This window comes from Euphorbia lathyris, chromosome 1 (genome assembly GCF_963576675.1).
Source record: "Euphorbia lathyris chromosome 1, ddEupLath1.1, whole genome shotgun sequence".
In the NCBI taxonomy this organism is placed as follows: Eukaryota; Viridiplantae; Streptophyta; class Magnoliopsida; order Malpighiales; family Euphorbiaceae; genus Euphorbia; species Euphorbia lathyris.
Genome location: NC_088910.1, coordinates 73,274,497 through 73,289,718, shown reverse-complemented (window position 1 = coordinate 73,289,718; position 15,222 = coordinate 73,274,497). Strand labels below are relative to the sequence as shown.

Sequence of the window (15,222 nt, the reverse complement as noted above, 5' to 3'; positions counted from 1 at the left end):
AGCCCATTAAGGAGCATTTCAAAGGCTCAAATACATGAATATATCATAACCCTAAGTACAAAATTATAATTAAAATTACAACTAAATCATATTACCAAACTTAATTCTTAATATGTCATTATTTTATATGTTGTCAAAAAAAAAATATGTCATTATTTTATATATTATGATATCATAATTAAAAATTATATACTCCAATTCATAAATTATAAATCTTAGAAAATATATTCTAAACTTTTAATTTATAAATTTTAATCCTTAAATATATTAAAAGTACTGATCTTATTAGTTTGACATGATTCAAAATCGTTACTAGATAGTTTCTTAAAAGTGAATTTATATGTAAATGTCCCCATTTCTTTCAAATGCAAAGGGTCCATTACTTCACCTTTTACCTATTCCAAATTTATCATTTAGCTTCTCATTTATTATTTGGTATTGCGTATTTCAATTGGTAAAATTCCACTCAATTTAGATACAGATTTGACAGAACCGTTATACCTCTGACATGTAGTAATACTTTGAAATATGAACTTAATATGTGGCACGTCTATCAAGATCAAATATCAAAATATCGTCACATTTCAATGAGATAACGGTTCTGTTAAAGCTTCATCTAAATTAGGTGAAATTTTATCAATTGGGATAGGTCACGGACCAAATCTGACCAAATAATAAGTCAGAGGCTGAATAACAAAAAAAATGATAGATCGAAAGTCCAAAATAATGGCTTAAACCTATACAAACTTTATATACTATCATTCATATTTTATTAAACACACAATTAAATTTTAAAATATCATATTGAAAATAATCTAGAATTTTTCTCTTCTCCACCTATGAGAGCAAGGGTTTTCCTCTCCTTCGTTGAAATTTTTTTTCTTTCATTCTTTCATTATTGCACTTTGTTTGTCGTCTCGTGGTTCGCCTATGGAAGACATGATTACTAACCTATCGATAAAGAAAGATGAAGCAAACAAGGTGGTGTTCGAGGGCAACCCCAATGAGAGGGTAATGATTTCCACAGAACATTGTCTAGTTGGTTCCCTTCTAACCGATTGGTCTATACACTTCACCTCGATGCAACACCGACTGGCCAATATATGGTGTCTTAAATAGGGTTGGTTTATTCATTAACTATTGAATCAACACTACATGTTTCAATTTTTTCATACAGTTGGAAATGTTGTAAAAAACGATAGGTGCTAGTCGGACGGATAGGGCCCTTAAGGATTAATCGGATTTGTATTTTTATATTTTTTATTTGTTAATCAATAAATTATTATATAAATTCAATTAAAATATGTATTATACTATCTAAAAACAATAGTATAAAATATTTAATATATAAAAACATCTATATTTAGAACATATATCTTTAAAAATGTGCAAACATCAACATTTCAACAACAATATCATTAAAACAACTTAAAAGTGAATTATAATAAAGAAACAAATAATTTCACAATAAAAAACGATTTTCTTTATTATCGCTTAGACGGCGCTTAGACAGTCTAAGCGGCCTAGGCGGAGCCTAAGCGGCTAAAAATTGGTTAGGAGCCAAAAATCGCCTAGAAGGACTAATCGGAGAAAATCGAGGCGGATTCTCGATTTTTAGCGCCTAGGCGGTCGAGGCGACCTTCATTTTGAACAATGACAGTTGGTGTGAGTATGGTTATAGATGGAGGGCTTAGGCTTTTGATAGTCATCTCCTTATTTTACAATAGTTGAAAAGTGGCCAGAACCTGAATTCTGTATAATTAGTTTCATTCTCTATATGGCTCCAGATTCATAATCTTCTAATGAGGTATGTGTTTTTAGTTGTAGGAAAAACCTTTGGGGGGGGTTTGGTGGGTTCGTTTTTGCAACATGATCCCAATAATGATACCAGTGGCTCGATGGAAGAGTTACATGAGGGTGTGAGTCTTGATCGATGTGCGTCCCCCCTTGAAATATTAGAAGAAGATAAAGACGACATTTGGTGCTTCTCATCTAGTGCAGTTTATATATGAATCTAATGCAGTTTATATATGAATAGTTGACCTATTTCTACTACATTTGTGGCTTGCTTGGTCATATAGAGTTCTTCCATAGACTCTTTGATAGTATTAGCAAGAAGTTAGTTAAGGAATGAGAACATTGGCTTTATGTTCGTCCACGACGCGTGGGTGGTTTCGGGGGAGAGAAATTGCTTCGAGGCACTGATGGTAGCTCCTTATTTATGGAGAAGGACAATCCCTTCTACTATTCAAGTTCGTAAAGTTTGAAATGACATCTTTATGATGACCTTATAGATACGACTAAGCAAGTTAGCAAAGATTGTGAAGTGGACCTAGAGCTTATTAAATAAAAGAAAAGGAATATGAGGGTGGTTAATGCAACATTTGAAGATGAGGTTTTGGGGAATGGTAGTAGCCTTGGACTTGACAAGTTTAAATCTACTATTGTTGAATCACACTCGTGTTGGAGTTGTTAGTTTAGTGTCATATAGACAATTGTTTTATGACATCACTTATTAATAAATGAATTATTCATTACCGTGTCATTTGATTTATTTGACATAATAGATTAACTATATAAAAGGCATATTATCTTTTATCACAACTAAATAATTTGGAATTTAATTGTGAAAGGAAATTTGAGCACGTTATGATTTTCTGAATTTTATATCCATTTAGAGTAATCCGGACCGGTGATCTCGGATTCAATGATTGTGCTTTACAGGTTCAAGAAACACACACAAGATGCAAAAGACGATAAAAGCAAAAAACACCGCACGACATGTGAAAAGAGGAGTCTATTTCCTCATAGCCACGTGGAGCATGACCTTATCCACACGGAGCATTGACCTAATGACACAATACCCACTGAATTGTGGTAGTCAACGAAGTCAATCTAATCATTGTCCCCAGTCAACCAATACTCCACGCGGAGCGTGACATGTTCCATACGGAGCGTGGAACTTGTGATAAACGAAGATAAAGTTCAGCAGCTCACTCACGCGGAGCTTGGCTATTACCACACGGAGCGTGGACCATTAGTGGTGTGAAAACTACATGTCACAAAGGAAAACAGATCATGCGGATCGTGACATGTCCAACACGAAGTGTGGACCTTATTCTCAGCATCAAATGTGAACAATCGAAAGACCTTTGTAATTTACGATTATGCCCCGAGCTTGGTTTGTGTATAAAAATAGGAGTGTTTGCCACTCAAATCTTCATTCAGTTTTTGTGTAATAAAACTCTTGCACCTTGAGAGCTTGTTATTATCTTCCCGTTTCCCCGATGAAGTTATGTTCCACCCTCGTTCACCAAGCTCAAGAGTTCCACCTCCGAATCCGAAGTGACGACTTTGAGTCCAGTTAGCTAGTTCTAAGGGCTGATTCTTCTTTCCTTTTTATCTTGTTAACTAGTTTTGCACTCTTCCTATGTACTAGATTCAGTTGTATTCCGTATTTATATTCACCACAGTAATAATATATGATTTAGAGTTTTCAATTTCACTATACGTGTTGATATTTATTTCTTGCTTTGATACTTATAATTGATTATTGTGTAGGTCACTTACGAACTCCAAAATCCATTAGGATTTACATAGGTGTTGCCTTATCGGAAGTGACAAACCAGAAATCGTAGGAATTGACAAGCCACGGAACTTACGGGCCCTATTTTCTGAACCTAAAAATTAGAGTCGCCTTAAGAAGGAACCACGATCTAAGAACATCACGGAGTTGTTCGGTTTATAGATAATCATCTTTGCAAGAGTAACTTGTTACTCGTACATATATTTTGAGTTATTGTTTGTCATATGTTCTAGCTTATCGCCACCCGTATCATTCCATAAGGGTTGAAATACATAAAAACTGTCTCACTCATAGTCTAAGAGTAGTTTATAGTTGTTACCAAACCAAATCTAAAGTATTCACCGCCTAGATAACGTATAGAACTGTTGAGCGATTTCTGCAAGTGCACGATATACGCTTGTAGTAATAAAAGATATCGAACCCACAGGGAACGCTTTTTAAATAAAACTTTATTTAATTCAGTTTTAATCACGTGTTTAGGTTTAATAAAAGAAATTCGTTTAATTGATTGAATTGGTTTGGGTAAATTAGGATTAGATAAGAATATTATATTGAGTTTATAGAACAATTCTGTCTTGAGATTTTGATTACAAGACAGATACTTCCGTAATTGGAATAAATAGAAGGTATAAAACTTATTTTCATAAAGCAAAGAAAACAACTTTAACTTTGGAAAGATTATGGACATGTAATAATATAGGAATTTATTCAATTAAATGGCTTTGAACCGTAGAAATCTCTCTGGTTCGGAGCAGATTTCTACCTTAATCAAATTAGTATTTTATATCTGATAAGCCGCGATCAGCGATCATATCATCCATAAAAACGTAATCTGTCAAGTGTTCAACAAAGTTCTTATATGAATAAGATGGAATAGAACGTTTTAATAAAAACACCAATTTATCATTTTGAAAATCATTTTGTCAGAACAATATCAAAATAACAACAGAAAGAATGTATTGAATAAAATAAATATATCATTAATGAAATGTGAATCTTCACAAGTTAACAGAGAAGTAGAAACATGGAGAGCATTGCGACGAAAACTTTAAGATCCGGGTTGTCAATCTTTCCCTCAAACTTCGTAGGTTTGTCAGACCCTATACGCTTCAGCCGTTAATTCTTCTCGCTGAATCTTCGGAATAGAGACTGGTCAGTCCACTACCAGAATGAAAACTTGTCTCTGATCTACCTTAGAAACTAAACTAATACTGTGTTTATAACTAATCTAATAACAACTTGTGTACATCAAGTTTGTTTACAGAAATGAAATCTAACTTTCTGATTCTTTTCTGAATGAGAAACTCAACATAATAACTCTCTTCTCTAACTTATCTAACTTAACCAACAACTTTAATTTCTGAAATGGATCACTTATTTATAGTTGTTGAAGGGTTGTAAATGATGGGTCGTGTCCGTTGGTGAAGGGTCGCTTTTATCCAAACGAACAGACGCGTTTCTCGGATTAAAACATGTGAAATATGTGCAGAATGCTTCGCTGTCACGATTGAGATTCTGAAAATCTCAGTCGCGACAAGGGGTGCAGGGGTGAGTTGAAATTGCATCTTTTTCCGTGATGCCTTTCGTAAGTCGCGACTGAGATTATGAAAATCTCAGTCGCGACAGGGACTTGTCTCCCCGTCTCTCGACTGCTTCTTGTCCTCCTTGAGCGTTCTTCTGACTGATATGCATTCTTGGTACGTTTTTTAGGTTTTTCCTCCATTTTAGCTCCGTTTTGGCTCATATTTGGATTTAACCAAATAATTAAGTACCTTGTATCAAAGAAGTAAATAAAGACGTAAAAGTATTCCAAATGAATATAATTAGCACGATTTCAATGTAAATTTAACGTGTTTATATTTTAGGTATATTTTGGGCTTAACAAACTCCCACACTTAAGCTTTTGCTAGTCCCGAGCAAAATTTCACTGAATTTATTTTTTAATCAATCTTTTTATAAATAGAACATATATTCATACATTCCTCTTTGAATTAGTTAAACCGAAAGATAAACTTTTCATGGTAAATTTATACGAAAAGTATCAAACTAGCTAGTGTAAAAGAGATATATTACTCGTCTTGTATTTCAATTTTTATATTGAAGTATTCGGGACGGTGTAAGCACGCATGTTTTTGAATCTTTCGTCTCAATGCATTTCTAAGCACAAAATTTCCTTTCCCAAACCTAAACTATTACAAATATAGATTTATTAAGGACTTAGGTTTAATATATTTGCTTAGTCACGCCCGTGATAAGGGTGGTCTCGTTCGTGACTTAATATAAATTAATTTGCTTTTGTGTTCGTTTAAGAGGTACCGACCATGCCATGGGTGGACGCAATCGTTACTTAAAACTTTAAACACATTTAATTTTGCTTTAATTTTTAACGTTCCTTTCATACCTCGACCGCGATAAGGGTGGTCGCAATCGTGGGCAAAAGTAAACGGTACTTAATGTTCTTCCCTTTCATACCTCGATTGTGATAAGGTTGGTCTCAATCGTGGCCAAAAGTTAAGAATACGACTACTTGATTAAATTAACACGAGTTATAAAATTGAAAATTATAAATCGGGAAAAGAAAAATAGCACATTCATCCTATATTGACTTGAAATTCAACATGTATTATGGCTAAAGTTTCCTTAAAAACTTCAATTTGTTTTTAATGTAAGACGAAAAATAATATCGAGCTAAAAAGCTAAAGTTGTTAGTTTGATTTATGCCTATAAACCTAATTGAAAACTGAAAATAAGATTTATATTTATCATGAATTCATGATATAAAGTAGATATTTGAAACTAAAGAAATTTTACTTATATACATTTACTCGAGACGTTTTTGATAAAATCGTATCGGAGATTTGTAAAAATATTTATAAAAATATTGCTCGTATAGAAATATTATTTCTACCAATAATGATAACCTTAAAATATGCTTAACATTATTTTGAAAGTTGACTTGTTTGAAACATATGAAATATATATACTTTAACAAAAATATATGTTTATGAAAAATAGTTATTATTTTTGAAAAGTGTTGCACTTTATATATAAAAAAATGTTGCATTTGTTTTTGAAAAATATTACATATTATACTTTACTTAAACTTGAATAACAACATGCATTTATACTTAAATAAATAGCATTCATTCTCATTCGTTGCATTCATTCGTACTTAAAATTAAAACGAATATGAAATATCTCCTCCCACACTTAATTTGGACCATGTCCTCATTGGTGCAAAAAGCGATAAAACACGAAAAATAGTACGAAATAAACCATACGAATTAGAATTGAAAAATATAGTACGATAACATTCAAACAGAAAAATAAAAATAATTGTACCAAACATAATTAAAAATATTGTACCAAACTTAACAAGACATAATAATAATAACGAAAATGAGTGAAAGATAGAAATGATAAAACCTATCAAGGTGAAGGTGGTGGAGAAGGCGTAGTCTCAACTCCTTGGCGTCGGAAGAAAGATAGCAACCGGCGACGAGTAGATTTGTGCTCACGTCTCAAAGTAGTGATATTGGCATCCACCGTGTTTATCCTCGAACTCATTTCGGTGTTGTTGGCAACGACTTCATCTAACCGCAAATTCATGTGACGGTTATGCTCGTTCATTTGTGTCAAAACACGTTGCCATCCAACTTGTTCATCAACATTAGGGTCTACATTTGCTTGTTCGGTGGTATTAACATCAACATGCTCCTCCTCCTCCTCTTCTTCATCAAATTCCTCCTCATCTTCCTCATCATCATCTTGGGCACCTAAACCTTGAGAACTCGAAGCTTCACTACCCATGGTAGCAAAAACACGTCTTGTACGAGCTTCATAAGAGATAAAGGCGGGCGGTCCCATTTTCTTCAATAAATTGGCCCTTTGAAGTGCCGTGAGATCCAATGAAGGTAAACCAACATGAGGCATATTTTGATAATCCACTAATTCACCCCGAGCACCCAAAACAATGCCGGTAATTAAATTACCCATAGGCACTTGCTTATTGCGGGACTTGGAAGCTCGAACTAAATTAGTAAATATCATCTCAATACTATCAATGGTCAAACCCTTAAAAATACTATCCAACACAAACAAATCACGAACTTGCACTTTTGAACTTTCAACCCGACCAAATAAGGAAAATGATAAAAACTTGTGAAAGAAGAAGATGCAATCATCCTTAAGTAGCTTACTAGATGTATTCTTTGCATTAAAAACATCTAAACCGGTTAAAGATTGGCAAACCGTGTGTGAATTAAAAGGCTTTGGTTTGGAATAAAAATTTCGAGTAGGAAGTCCAAACCAACGGTTCATGGCCGTATACCCAACGTCAAAACGAACTCCATTATTCCGAAAAGAGATAACTCCTTTCTTCTTGTCATAGGTTAAAGTAACCAAAAACTCAATAATATGCGATTTAATACTAGGAAAACGCATACTAGAAAATCGTTTCCAACCAAGAACGGATAGATATTCATCAATACGTTCGGTAAAAGAAAGTGTGTTTACCGTGTCGGTGTCAAGGAAAAGCATGTCGACGAACTCTATTTGGCTATTAGAAAATCGGCGATATTTGCGTCCTTCGGCTTCCGTCGCAATATCGAACGGTGCTCCATATTGAACCCATAATCTATTGACTTCGGTGGCCTTAGTTTTGTTAGCAACGGTCTTTTGTCTAGGCATTTTGGTTGTGAAATTTGGGTGAAAGAGATGGAGAAAATATGAAAGGATGAAAGGAAGAGTAAAAGATAATGGTGGTGATTTAGGGAAGAAGAAGATGAATAGGGTAAAGATTTATGGGGAAGATGAGTGAATCCTGGTATTGGGAAGAGAAAAGATGATTGATTGGTGTAAAAATAGGTGATTTAAATAGGTGTAAGTAATAGGTATTGATTAGGATAGATGAATAGGTAAGTAATTAGAGTAGGAATAGGAAAAGAGGTAAAATTCGCCCCTAATCCCGTGACTGGGAGTCGCGACAGCAAGTATGTAGGGGGTCGAAATTTTTGCTGAAAGTGGTCCTCTTGCTGTCTCAACTGAGAATTCAGAATCTCAACTGAGATTTTGGAAATTCTGGGTAAAATTGGGACTGTTTTTGATGATTTTAACACTTCTAAACCAATTTCTCTTATAATTAAGTGACATTAATGTGAATATTAATCCCTGAAACTGAGATAAACAAAACTGAAACATTAAATTGAAGGAAACCCAAGGGCTGTTCCTTAAATAAAAGAAAGAAACTAAGGAATTAATGCACTTTTATTTATTATAATCAAAATATAAACAATACCTTAATATATATTACATAAAAACATCTTACTCATAAAAACACAAAATATAAACACTCATATATATAATAAAACAAAACAGAAACTCAAATTATATCCCTAAGTAGTTGACAAACGACGTGCATTGGCCCTATTAATCTTCGTTTGAATGAAGACTTGCCTCTCTGGTGTAGAAAGGAATGTTGGACCAGAACGAAAAACTCATTTGACAAGCCCCTCGTTCTCCAAGAACTCGTAGTCTAGAATAGGGAATGGTTCTGTATCAGTCCAAGGGACAGAAATGGTTCCCTTGGCTCCTAAAATGATTCCACAAATGATGTTGGCGAACCCAATCTTCCGGTTCTTCGAACGGGAAGCAGCAACTAACCCCTCCATTAGAATCTTCGAGGAGTTCACTGAGTTGCCTTGGAAAATGTCGCCCAACACATAGAGATCAGTATCTTTCACAACATTGCTACTGACTCGACCAAAAAGGCTATGACAGAGGAATTTGTGTAGATACAGCATGGAATTAGAATTGATGGATTTGTTGAAGGCAAGACGTGGATTGAATCGCCAAAATCCTATTAACATCCTCCATATATCTCTAGAAGTCATATCCCTTCCAGGATGGTGTTGAGTTGTGTCTCGGGGTGGAAATCCAAACCAATTATGTAGTTCTGGATATCCAAAAGTGAATACCTGCCCCTCACAACGAAAACTGAGATGAACACGTCTCTTATTGACGAATCGAACAGTGGATAAAAATTCCAGAACCCAATTTCCAATTATAGGAAATTTTATAGAAACAAATTTGGTCCATCCCAAATTAGTCAGATAGCGATCAATGTCTTCGCTTATCCCGAGTTCCTCGTTCAGAAACTCGTCCATATACATCATGCCAAAGAATTGAGCATATCTGAACTGCAGAAAGCGTTTCCCCTCGTCATGGTTATAAATTGGGAACCATGCACCATAACGATCAGAGATATCAACTTTCCCGCTTTGAGCAGAAGTGTGTTTTCGAACATTTTTCAAAGACTTAGTCATGTCTGTGAGAGAGAAGAAAATGATGTCTGTAGGATTGAGAATTTGAGAAAGAAATTCAGAAAGATGAAATGAAATGGAAGAAGTCTGATCCTACAGGAATATATAAGACCTTATAAGTGAAAGGTTGTGTCTGTTAAAAAGAAAAAGGTGTCAAAGTGATACCTCTTCGATTCAACTGACAGAAATTTTAAAGAAAGAAGACTGTAATCCCTTACAGTTATTTCAATTGCAAAAGACAGAAAATCTCAACTGAGATTTTCGGAATCTCAACTGAGATTTCCAAATCCTGGAACATGAAAAATCTCAACTGAGATTTCTTCATATTTAATTTCTCAACAACACTTAACACTTAATGAAATCATTTTCAAAACATGACTGAATTAAAATTTTAATATTGACAAAACTCATTTGTACACAAAAATAAATAAAAAAAAATCAAAGTAAATAAAATTAAAAATAAAAATAAAAATAAAAATAAATAAATTAAAAAAGAAAAAGAATAAAAATTATGAACATAAAATAAGAAAAACTATAAATTAAAAACATGAAAACTAAATAAATTAATTTTCATAGAATTTATCCACGGATTCAATTGCTTGAATTGGAGCTCCGTCGAAATAAATCTTGCAACGATTACCATTAACCTTAAATCGATCGCCATTGGACTTTTCTAGCTCCAAAGTTCCGTAATCAAATGTTTTAACAACCAAAAATGGTCCAATCCATCTAGATTTTAGCTTACCTGGAAATAACTTTAATCTCGAATTAAAAAGTAAGACTCTATCCCCAACATTAAAGTTTTTAATTTTGATTTTGGCATCATGCCACTTTTTAACTTTTTCCCTATAAATTCTTGCATTTTCGTAGGACAAATAGCGTAATTCATCCAACTCGTTTAAGTCGAACAAACGCTTTTTCCCTGCGCTTTGCAAATCATAATTAAGGGTTTTTATAGCCCAATATGCTTTATGTTCTAATTCAACCGGCAAATGACAAGCTTTACCATAGACTAATCTATAAGGTGTCATTCCGATAGGTGTTTTAAATGCAGTACGGTATGCCCATAATGCATCGTTAAGTTTATGTGCCCAGTCTCTTCTAGAAGACGAAACTATTTTCTCAAGTATCCATTTGAGTTCTCTATTTGAAATTTCCGCTTGACCATTCGTTTGAGGATGGTACGGTGTAGAGATACGGTGGTGTACTCCGTATTTTTTCATAAGTGACTCAAAACTTCTATTTACGAAATGAGTACCACCGTCGCTTACCATAACTCTAGGAACTCCAAATCGACAGAATATTGTATTTATAAACTTAACAACTACTTTAGAATCATTTGTCGGGGTTGCAATTGCTTCAACCCACTTTGAAACATAATCTACGGCTACTAGTATATAATTTTTGCCAAAAGAAGTAGGAAAAGGACCCATGAAATCGATCCCCCATACGTCGAAGATTTCAACTTCCAATATGTTCGTGAGAGGCATCTCATCCTTCCTTCCTATATTCCAGGTTCTTTGACATTTATCACAGCGGACAATAAATGAACGAACATCTTTAAACAGAGTAGGCCAAAAGAATCCGCATTCAAGTATTCTAGCTGCTGTTTTGCTTACGCTATTATGACCTCCGTAAGCGCTAGCATGACATTCCAACATTATAGAGTCATATTCAAACTCACTAACACATCTCCTAAATATTCCATCACCGCATGTTTTGAACAGAAATGGATCTTCCCAAAAATATCTCTTAACTTCTGAAAAGAATTTCTTCTTTTGCTGATGATTCAATCCATCCGGCACAACATGTGCAGCTAAGTAATTGGCTATATCCGCATACCATGGAGCTATGACACTTTGTACTTGCATGAGATGTTCATCGGGGAAATCATCTCGAATGCCTAATGTTTCACCGATGGGACCGTTTTCATCCTCAAGTCTTGATAGATGATCGGCGACAAGGTTTTCAACTCCCTTTTTGTCCTTAATCTCTATGTCAAATTCTTGCAATAATAAAACCCATCTAATAAGACGCGGTTTTGCATCTTTCTTAGCAAATAAATATCGTAAAGCTGCATGATCTGTGTAAATGATTACTTTAGATCCTAACAAGTAAGATCGAAACTTATCACATGCAAAAACTACTGCTAACATTTCTTTTTCAGTTGTGGTGTAATTTAACTGTGCACCGGACAATGTGTGACTCGCATAATATATAACATGAAGTTTCTTATCCTTCCTTTGACCTAATACACATCCTACAGCTAAGTCACTCGCATCACACATAATTTCGAAAGGTAGATTCCAATCGGGTTTCGATATTATAGGTGTACTGACTAAAGCCGTTTTCAAAGTATTGAAAGCTTGTAAACAATCCTTATTAAAATCAAAAGTTGAATCTTTCATAAGCAAATTAGTAAGTGGTTTGGAGATTACAGAAAAGTTCTTTATAAACCTTCTGTAAAAACCTGCATGACCTAAAAATGATCTTACTCCCTTAACAGTGGTTGGTGGGGGTAATTTTTCTATAACTGAAGTCTTTGCTCTGTCCACTTCTAAACCTTTTTCAGATATCTTATGACCTAAAACAATTCCTTCGTCTACCATGAAATGACATTTTTCCCAATTTAATACTAAATTCGTTTCCTCACATCTAGACAATACTTTATCTAAGTTTTGTAAACATGCATCGAAAGAATCTCCATAAACTGAAAAATCATCCATGAAAACTTCCATTATATCTTCAATGAAGTCATTAAATATTGCTGTCATACATCGTTGAAATGTTGCTAGTGCATTACATAGACCAAAAGGCATTCTTCTATATGCAAATGTTCCATAAGGACACGTGAAGGTTGTTTTATCTTGGTCATCCGGGTAAATGTAAATTTGAAAGAATCCGGAATAACCGTCTAGGAAGCAATAAAATGCATGACCGGCTATCCTTTCGATCATTTGATCAATGAAAGGTAGAGGAAAATGATCTTTCCTAGTTGCTTTGTTTAGGTTCCTATAGTCTATACAAACCCTCCAACCGGTGGTGGTTCGTGTAGGTATCAGTTCACCTTCATCATTTCTTACAACAGTTATGCCTCCTTTTTTAGGTACACAATGGATTGGACTAACCCATTCACTATCCGAAATCGGATAAATGATTCCATTGTCTAAAAGTTTAGTAATCTCATTTTTGACTACTTCTTTCATGTTCGGATTTAAGCGTCTTTGCCTATCCGCTTTAGGTGGCTTATCCTCTTTTAAGTGAATTCTATGCATTACAATACTAGGATTAATTCCTTTTAAGTCTGAAATTTTCCATCCCATACTTCCTATCCTATTTCTAACAACTTCTTTCAAATTTTCTTCTTGATCAATTGTTAATTTGTTAGAAATAATTATAGGTAGAGAATCGTCTTCTCCTAAGAAAGCGTACCTCAAATGACTGGGTAACTCTTTAAGTTCTAATTTAGGGGGTGTTACAATTGAAGGCGGAACTGGTCCATCTTCTCGAATCAAAAGCTCTGGGTCCTTATCTTCTAATTCCTCACCTATTATAGGTTCAATTATTTTCTTCACTCTAAATAACGTCATTGACACATTCCTCGACTAAATCAAGTTTCATACAAGAGAATTCCTCCATAGGGTATTTCATCGCTTTGTTCATATTAAACTCGATCTTATCTTCTCATATCCTTAAAACTACCTTCCCTTCCTACACATCTACTAGAGCGCGTCCCATGTTCATAAACGGTCTACCGAAAATTAAAGGGCAATTTACATCATATGCAAAGTCTAATATAACAAAATCGGTAGGAAAAATAAATTTATCGACTTTGACTAAAACATCTTCAATTATATCATATGGTCTCTTAGTGGTTTGATCCGCTAATTGCAAAACCATATTGGTACGTTTGATATCTTCTTCTAAACCTAACTTGTTAAAAATAGACAACGACATTAAGTTTATACTTGCTCCTAAATCACAAAGACAACTTGGGAATTCAATATCTCCCAACTTACACGGAATAGTAAAACATCCGGGATCTTTGAGTTTAGTGGGCAAATTACTTGACACGATTGAACTACAGTCTTCAGTTAACGAAATGGATGAAATTCCTTCCCAACTGATTTTCTTTGAAATTAAATCTTTTAAAAACTTACCATAGTTAGGAATTTGTGTAATTGCATCCATAAACGTTAAATTGATGTGCAAATTTTTAAGTTTATCCAAAAACGTTAGAAGTTGTTTATCATAGTCCTTATTTCGGACTTTGTGCGGAAAAGGTGGTTTGGGTACAAAAGTTTTGGTACTTGTGTCAAATGGTGAACTATTTGTGTTTAAGATATCTTCTTTGGACTTTGGTAAATCAGTTCCTGATAATGTTGCATCTTTGGGCATTTCCGACCCTTGATAATTTTTCCCTGAATGAAGAGTGATAGCTTTCACCTGCTCTTTCGGATTTTCTTCCGTATGGCTGGGAAGACTTCCCTCTTTTCGGGATGGAATTGATTTAGCAAGTTGACCAATTTGAACCTCCAAATTATGGATGCTAGATGAGTGGTTTTTAATAAGCTGATCGAATTTATTTTTGATACGTTTAAAACCATCGTCGTGATTACTTATTTTTCCACTGATAGCATCTATAAACTTGTCGATTTTAGAAGATAAAGTGCTAATCGTATCTCTTGACTGATTTTGATAATTAGTGGTACGATTTTGATTAGCACTTGCATTATTGTTATTGTTATCTTTCCAGTTAAAGTTAGGATGATTCCTCCATCCAGAATTATAAGTATTAGAATAAGAATTATTAATTTGGTTTTGCCCTTGGACAAAATTTACCTGTTTTACCTCACTTATGTTTTCGTAATCCACATCCGTTTGGATTGGATTACCATTGGTATCGCGTGGTGCCATAAACTTGTCAATTTTGTGCGATAAAGCAGAAAATTGGGCTTGTAGCATCGCGACTGGATCAAGTTCAACTATACCTTTAACTGATGGTCTGGTTGAGGATGATGGTTTTGCTACCGGTATATGTCCACGTTCCGCGGGCCACATACTGCTGTTGATTGCCATTTCCTCCAAAAGCTCTCTCGCTTGGGCTGATGTTTTCTTCATAAATAGCCCTCCCGACATAGCATCTAATGAACCCCTAGTTGTAGGATTTAGTCCATTGTAAAATGTTTGCATTAAAAGTTCAGCGGGTAATTGGTGGTGTGGGCATAAACGTTGAAGTTCTTTAAAACGTTCCCAAGTTTCATAAAGAGTCTCATTATCATTTTGAGAAAAAGATGTTAACTCTTTTATGACTCT

General features: G+C 34.4%; 1 non-coding gene across 1 annotated transcript; it reads left to right on the top strand.

Annotated features, from left to right (window-relative positions):
- Positions 1–15,115: 15,115 nt before the first annotated feature.
- Positions 15,116–15,222, top strand: LOC136216038 (small nucleolar RNA R71). The gene has a single exon (XR_010683034.1). It is a non-coding gene; the product is annotated as a small nucleolar RNA R71 (small nucleolar RNA).